Here is an 8,988-nt window from a genome sequence, read left to right as displayed (position 1 = left end):
TACTAATAACTTTGAATTAATAAACCTATACTTACTTTTATAATCGCAAGAGTGCACACCCGCTAAACACATTGTGTAGTCGTGTTAAGAATATTATGGCTCTACTGAAGCTTTTTATCTCACTGTGAACAACTTTGTTTGCCAAAATATGTATTAAAATTGATGGTTTTAGCACAAGGAGATAACTTCATATCATTGATATAAATCGAAATAAAAAATTTAGGAACTACCACCTGTAATGATCCCCGGGTCCCGTTCCTTTCACTCACGTTCCTTCCTCTTGATTCTCTATTCAACTTGCAGTTCTTGCAGTCAGTTCCTTATCGCCTAACTAGGTTGTTTTGATATCAGCAGATGCCAAAGACTCCTAGAGATTGAATCCTTTGTCTCGCGTATTAACCGTCTCTAACACCTAACACAGATACCTATAATGCTAAAGACAACTCTTGAGGGAAATTATCACTTAAGAGACTACAGCTTAATCACACTAACTAAATGTAGCGTATGATAAATCTGACCATAGTGAAACAGGTTTTAACAACATTCAACAAATCCCGAAGTTTAAAGCTGAGTGCATTCTGATAACTTCGAAAGCGTAGTCAATGAACACAAAACATCCAGTTACCTGAATCACCCTATCACAATACACCAATTAATCCTTTTGGTAAATTTGGATGCTGTCAAAAGAAGACGAAGAGTATCAGAACTATGTGATATGTTTGCAAAATACGTTTCGAACAATTTGATCACACATACTTGTCAAGAACAATTATGTATGAAAACAGAAAAGGTCAACTGGACAAATGGAGAGTAAGAGGTAATAATCAAGAGAATAATGTGAAACTTTCCGTACTGGATTATGAAACAATATTACCAGGATAGTGTCAGAGTGAAAACAGTTTTTGAATGCATAAGGGGGTTTGAGTTTGTGTGTGGCCAAGGCTTCAATAAACCTTAGTATACGTCCTTGAACACTTCGTACAACGCGATGACAGTTACTTGCGCTCGGTGAAAGAATTAATTACATGCAATTTGGACCCAATTTACATATATGACCTTCATGATGTGTACATGTTCCACAAATGTTTGGCTGATGGCATGAAATTCGTCCAGAGTAATGCTACGCGCATCATACAAAAATGCGGATCTTTTATTTCAGCTGCATAGTTTTAATATGTTAATTCCTGTGTAGGTACAATACCGTGCCTAATTATACTGAATTGTAGACGCCTACTGTTTCGGTATTACTTAAGTTATGAAGCTGCATGATATGCCTCGTGTTCCATCTGATGCCTGTACACAATTAATATGCATCTAAAACATTAAACTTGATCGCAACTTTTATAATTTCTTTCACTCAGATAAATCGACGTGTTCTGTAAAGACGCTAAACAAGAACGCACGAAGGACATTAATTACTGTTGCTTAAGTAAGTAAGTGATTTCAACAATACTTTTGTGATTTTAACTTCAGTGTTATGTTTGAAGTTCAGCATCGTGTAAGAATCTCGTTTTGGTTGACCGTCCATATTCAGATTATCAACGCAAACTAAAATCAGATATTATTATACCTACTAGCAAAACTACCTACTTGTACTGAACAATATGTTGTATCACGTCTTAACTGGATTAAATAAGACTGTTTTTTTTGTTTTATGTATTAGTTGTGCGAATTTGCATTGATTGTACTTGCAGTCGTTGTTTGGGTCCTCAATTTAAGAAGAGTAATAACCACTGTAGAGTAACACGTATTCCCTGGTCAATCAGCCCAACACTGTCTAGGTAACATAACCCAAATAAATAAGGTCATTCGCCGTAATAAAATGACTCCATCTGGAAATTTTCCAATCAAAAACCCTCAACTCCATTCGCTAAAACCCCGTTGATAACAGTGAACTGATTTGTTCATAAATTGACGTCCAACAAGCAATTAATTAATCTGATCAGGAGAAATAATAGTGGGTTCTGGTAAAAATACACGTTCAGACATACCGTGTAAACATACGGTATAAACAGACATGGCATCATAATACAGTACTAATTGTTATTGACGTAACTTGTGTAAAAAAGACGAGTCAGTTCTTATAAAGAAAGGGAATGGAGAATTTCCTAAAAGTTGAAACGATGCGAGTGAACTGCTTGTAAATTTTTTACAAATCAATTAATATGATGAATCAAAGATGCTGGATACAACCTAATATAACGTCAGAAACAATTCAAAGAATGACGTAACTATACAGCGAAAGTGTTACGATACGCCAAAGTGGATTGTAAGTATCGACTTATCAATGGAAATTAAATGCGTTACTACAACAGGATCAGGCAATAGGTGACAATGAAAATGAGCTAATTGGTTTCCGTAACTAGGGATATGTTCACATTTATGGATAAAAATCAAGTAATCAAAGACTTCACTATGTAAGCGTTATGGTTCATCCAAATTTATCAAGAAAGTATGTCAGTCGACTGGAAGAGTCAAGACAAGACCATGCGTTCGAACAAGTTGCACTCACTAAAATATTGCAGAGAAGAACCACTTTTAATGCAACTTCTAGGGCTATTAACTGCTTACGTAGTATCCTCGGGTGCAGAACAAGACATAAATTCTTGGTAGAATTTCTATGCACACCGAAAGTAGTCATTAGATGTTGACATTCGAGAAAGACTATGCACCTATCGAATTTTTATTGTGAAAGTGACAACATTTTTTCACGTGGTTTAGAAATTCTTCGACTTGTTCCCTTGTAGGCTGTATTATTCTTAGATTATCATCCTATCTCGTATATCGATCACACCTTACTCCAGGAAAATAATTTTGACTGACACTTGCCTAGTTAATAGAGATTTCACTGATCAGTACTTCCTTACGTTATAACTGAGCACCTTTTATCTGACATACGATATATACTCATAGTCTCTGATCCTAGTACTAACCCGGTTAATACGTAATAATAACTATATACTCATATATATTTTCGTTAGACAAGCTCACCCAGATTCAAATTATGTCGAGTAACTCTAGTAAGAGAGAAATCTCAACAATTTTCAAGCCTACTAAAAGGTCGAAGTCTGTAACCCCTACAACTGATGACTCAATATCTGACAATGATAAACCTTTATCTTTTGAACCCCATGCTACCTATCCACAAAATATCACTAACTCTACCCCATTCTCCATCTAACAACCCCTCTGTCTCTTCGTGCAGTATGCCAGCGGTAAGACTAGTTGACATAAAAGGTGAAATACCCACGTGCATCAAAAAGTCAACAAAGTCTGCCAAACAGCATGTTTTACTAAGGCCTAAATCTAAACTATCAAAAACCAAGGAGTCTAGCAGTTTATCTCACACTTACGAAAATACTGATCGATATAGTACTGATATTAGTCAGTTACAAAACTCTCTAACCGAAATTAACAGCAGACTTAACCAACTAGCATCCCTCACACGTATGGGGTATTAATAGTGACAAAAAATCTTGAACAACTCACTAAAGCTGAGTGTATTCAAGAGTTTGTGACTGAGGTTGTGACGAAAAGAGTGATGTCTTTCCACAATGCAATTGTATACAATCTCCCTGATTGCACACACCCAAATAATTTAAGGGATATCTGCCTTAAAGCATGCGATATGCCGAAAGTCAACTGCCAAGTCACCCGCCTTAGAAAAAAGTCGGATAGATTGACTTGCCCTCTAATGTTTAAGCTTAGCTGTTGTAACGATGCTGAACAATTTATTGATTCGAGCAAAAATATTAGCTCATTAATTCCATACAAAAGCACAAAAGTCACTCCTGACATAACACCGTGTCAACGTCGTATAAGAAGACGTGAAGCAATAGAATCGTATGATAGAGTTAAAGTAAATAACCAGCTAAAGACAGTATGCAACACATTGAATGATATAAAGCGCATGGACAACAAGCATGATGTCATACCACGAACGGCAGGTCCATTCGTAGATCTAGATGAGTCTGCAGATCAGAAACCTTTGGATAAGATACGGTCTCCAACTGTCACTAAAAGAGTGACGACATCTTTGATCCCGGCTGTTTGCTCAGTAAAGTACTAAAGTGTGTGCCATGTGACGAAACACATCCAACTGAACATATTCATTTAAAAATTGGTTCCCCAAATGATACTCTGCAAGATGACTCTAATGAACCTAGGTTCATCTCACAGAGGCAACGAAACCCTTCAGCTCTGACAAAAAAGGGTGGGGAGATAAAATCCACAATACCGAATGGGGAAACATGTAGGATTGAGACCAACTGTCCTGTGGGTATCCCAACAGCAGTGAATAGGTTCTACTTGCTGATACTATGTAACTTGCCATCAACACCTCGCACAATGGGTAGTATGCTTGAGCGTAACAATTCTTCTTACACGCACACACACAAAAACTAACAGACTACTGATCATTCCACTCACCCTCTAAAGCCTAAAACCATTAATAAGCATGGTAATCACAGGTTCCCCACCCCACACCCTATCTACATTCCCCAGGATCACAATTGTAATTACTCTGAGAATGAGAACTTTACACACCCCTCAGTACCAACTCACCACATAAAAACGGCCTCCATGTATAATAACAGTCGTAACTACTTCCAGTTACGTGCGGCAGAACCCTCTCATGCTCACACTAGTGTAAATAGCTATAACAGAGGCTAAGAAATATTTTGCAAATAACAGTACAGTTTACAGTCAACCTGTTCCAGATTTTTTGAGAATAAGGCCCCTAGAGGCGCCCCTGTTGAAGCATATAGCCTAAGTCATTTCAAACCACGCGCCGAACATAAAGTCGCTTCCCCGTACAGTTCGCATCAGAAAGTACTCCCACCCTTCCCTCCTGGGTAAACTCCCCAAGCAACTTCACTCGCTCATTTGATACATCCCCCACTAACTCTAGCTATCAAAATACAGAGCTATTGAAAAACATTCAACCCCTCACCTCAAACCCACATCAAACCCGCGAGGGTCATGACATCTTTAATCGAGATACTCTCACTCGTTTTAACTTAGTAGGCCACCTGTTTAATATGTGTCTTATCAAAGCTAGAACGATCTGCAACAAAAAGACTGATTTAGCTCTGTTTGTTCCCATATATCAACCATCACTTATAATGATATCTGAAGCATAGGGTAACAGTAATATTTCCGATACCAGTATATCTCTTGAGAACTATCTCCTATATACAAGTGATAGGTTGAAAAGACGAGGAGGAGGATGCCTTATCTACGCCCACTCTAGCTTAAAATTATTATTATGTGATATCCCTGGACTAAACAAACTGAAGGATTCGGTGTGGATTGTTTAAAAGCCATCAAATTCCATTACCTTACTATTCGGAACTTGATCTCGAAGGTTTTACGTTAGTAAGGATCAACAGAATACAAAAGCGTAAAGGAGGGGGTAGCTCTATTCATTAGGAATTCTATACCGTTTGACAATATCGACAGTGTATCCCATGAGAGTGGGACGTGTGAATTGGTTAATAGCTGCTTGAAATGCAAGGGATAAGAGCTGCTGATTGGTTTGGTCTATCGCAGTCCAAGCTGTAGATGAGGTCCTTCCAAGAAGTCTCAATACTTGGTCACAAATTGGTCGATGTTTAATCCTAGGAGACTTCAATGCTCCCATGGTAGACTGGGAAAATTTGCAGACTGAATCGTCAGATAACTCCTTCGAACAGGAATTAGTTGATGCTGTTATCACATGTGCCCTAGTGAAACATATGAAACAAGCGAGTTTGTACGACTCGGACTCTGAACCATCCTTACTGGGCCTTATATTGACTCACTATGAGGATGACATTGAGAACCTCGATTACATGCCACCCCTAGGTAAAGGTGATAATGCAGTTCTAACCGTTGACTTTCATACAGTTATCAAAAACAAGCACGCATCAGCTCAACCCAGGCCTAACTTCCGGAAAGCAAATACACAAGATATTATACACCCAGCATCGTCAGTAGATTGGACAATAGACCCAGAATCCTCAATCGTAACGGCTTGGGACGTATTTCGGAATTTATACTTAAAAGTTACCGCACTCTACATCCCTTGGACTACACCTAGGGGGCCGAGAAACTCCCCGCCATGGTTCAGTAGGGGGGTTCGCATCCTTCTCTTACAGAGAAGGAAAATGTGGGATAGATTTAGGTTACTGGGGACTGATGAGGCAAAATCTCAGTATCAAAGAGCTCGGAATACTTGTGCCTCGACCCTCCGTAAGTCTAGAAAGCTGTACGAAGAGAAAATCGTTAAGGAATCCATAGAATGCCCTAAACGCTTGTATTCGTATACAAACCAAAGAACAAAAAGAACAGGAAGTATTCTTGCACTATGGGGCGACAGTACTGCCTCATCATTAGTGGGGGACAACTTTGGTAAGGCTCAAGTATTCTCAAACTACTTTAGTAATGTATATACCATAGAAACACCCTTCCCGCTAGCCTATGCAAATCCCCCTACACAATCGCTCGAAAACGTAACCAGAAAAGAACTCGATGTCTTTGGTCTGCTAAATATGCTTGACATAGGTAAATCCACGGGGCCCGATGAATAGCAACCTAGGCTACTAAAGGAATTATCTGACTTCGTTGTTAACCCTTTAAGTATATGCTTTAATCTATCCGTAACTCAGGGTCGTTGGCCAAAAAACTGCAAGAACGCCATAGTACGTCCTGTCTTCAAAACAGGTACAAAACATAAACCTGAGAACTACCGACCCGTTAGCCTAACTAGTGTAATTGTTAAAATCTCAGAAATAACCATTCGGAAGCTGTTTAAGTACCTCGATGAAAACAGTATCCTTTCGGAGAAGCAGCATGGTTTTAGAATAGGTCGTTCTTGTTTCATTAACTTATTAATCGTTCGTGAAAGCTGGTGCGCTCTTAAGGACGAAAAGTCACCTGTAGACGTGGCTTACATCGATTTCAGCAAAGCTTTTGATAAAGTTCCTCTCAACTGGCTGTTATATAAGTTAAGAAATGTCCGGTTTGGAGACAATCTATTGATGTGGATAAAAGACTTCCTAGTTGGGCGCCAACAAAGAGTACGAGTGAACTCCAAGTTGTCTAGCCGTGAAACTGTGCTTAGCGGAGTACCTCAGGGTACAGTTTCGTGGCCTGTGTTATTCCTCTTGTATATAAATGACCTCTCTCGTCTCCTGTCATCATCGTTCTTGCTATATGCTGAACATGTCAAGGCGTGTTGAGCAATACAAAGTAAGGGCGATAAATTAGAACTCCAAAATTACCTAAAGAAATTATCTGAATGGTCTCAAACCTGGTAGTTGCTGATAAATACTTCCAAGTGTATTGTGATGCATACTGGTCATCAAGGTACAGATACATACGCGACGAATAACACTGAGCTACCTATTGTTCAGACACACAATGACTTAGGAGTCATCGTTAGCCAAGACTTAAAGACTACTGCACATTACCGTGCGATAGCAGCCAAATGTTTCAGAACTTTATGGTCCATACGTAGGGCTTTTAGTCATATCGACGCCAAAACGTTTTTTACTTTATATACAGTGTTCGTGCGTCCTAAACTTGAGTACTGCATACAAGCGACTAGACCCTGCCTAAAAAAGACAGGGAAATCTTGGAAAAGGTTTGGGGATCAGCAACTAAGCTGATTCACGGAATAGCGAAGCTTCTGTATGATGCTCGACTGGCTAAACTAAACCTATTCCTATTGTCATGTCGAAGAACCAGAGAGGACTTGATTACAGTTTTCAAATTATTTAGTGATATATTTGCACCTCATATGCACTCATTTTTCTTGTCCTCCAAAACAGAGAATTTAAGAAGACACTCCAAAAGAGTTCACAAGCCCAGGACAAATTATTTGTCAGCTGACGATCGACTTTCCCATCGAATCATCAAGGAGTGGAATTCATTACCTCAGCACTTGGCTGAGGCTCCATCAGTCGACTTTTTCAAAAGAAAGTTGGATCAACTGAGAGACCACCGTCGACAGGACTAACACAAGCCACCAAGCCTCCAGTCCTTTCCAAACAGAAATTGAAACTTACTGTAGTTTACCAATATTTTTTCTGTTATTGTTAAATATACCTAGCTTCCTACCTGGAGGCATCGACGATCCACTGATACTAGATACGGAAGTCCGTTAAGCGAAAGCTTCCCCTATTCGGTCCAGAAGTATTTGAAACCATTTGAAGCTATTGTACATGACAAACATTCCCGTCATTATGAAAACGTACGTTTCTTTTAAGTTTGTAGGTTCGTGAGGATTTATCAGCATTTTAAAGACTTCCATAAAATGGTCAGTCCTGTCATTTGTCCAAAAAAAGTTTTAAAATTAAATTAATGACTATTCAAGACATATCAAGCCGTAAAAACGTACTTAAATACATAAGTGAACCCCATTGTTTTCTTAGGGCTAACTTCAGGTAATACTAAGGCCCTATTATCCTTACAGAATGCCGAACCAAGGTGTTTTACCTGAAAATATGTTCAAGTGTTTATTTGTGGATGGAATTTCTAATATCGACAACTGTTATACAATAACGACAATTTACTTATAATCCCTACATAACTGTGTCCAAACAGTCTATTCTGGGGAAAATTGGACCGTAAAAAAATCATTTTCCTCAATCTTAATTTAAAAAAACCTCCCAGAATCCTCCCTAAAGTCGATTTTTCCCAGAAGTATACTCTTTCCTTTCACCTGTAGACGTAGCTTACATCGATTTCAGCAAAGCCTTCGACAAAGTTCCGCATAACCGGCTGTTATATAAGCTAAGGAATGTCGGGATTGGAGGCAATCTATTGATGTGGATAAAAGACTTCCTAGTTGGGCGTCAACAAAGAGTAAGGGTGAACTCCAAGTTGTCTAGCTGGGAAACTGTGCTTAGTGGAGTCCCCCAGGGTACAGTTTTGGGGCCAGTGTTATTCCTCCTGTACGTAAATGATCGCCCTCGTCTACTATCGTCATCGGTCTTACTCTATGCT

Source organism: Schistosoma mansoni, chromosome W (genome assembly GCF_000237925.1).
Source record: "Schistosoma mansoni strain Puerto Rico chromosome W, complete genome".
Taxonomy (NCBI): domain Eukaryota; kingdom Metazoa; phylum Platyhelminthes; class Trematoda; order Strigeidida; family Schistosomatidae; genus Schistosoma; species Schistosoma mansoni.
Note: the sequence above shows the minus strand (reverse complement) of the source record.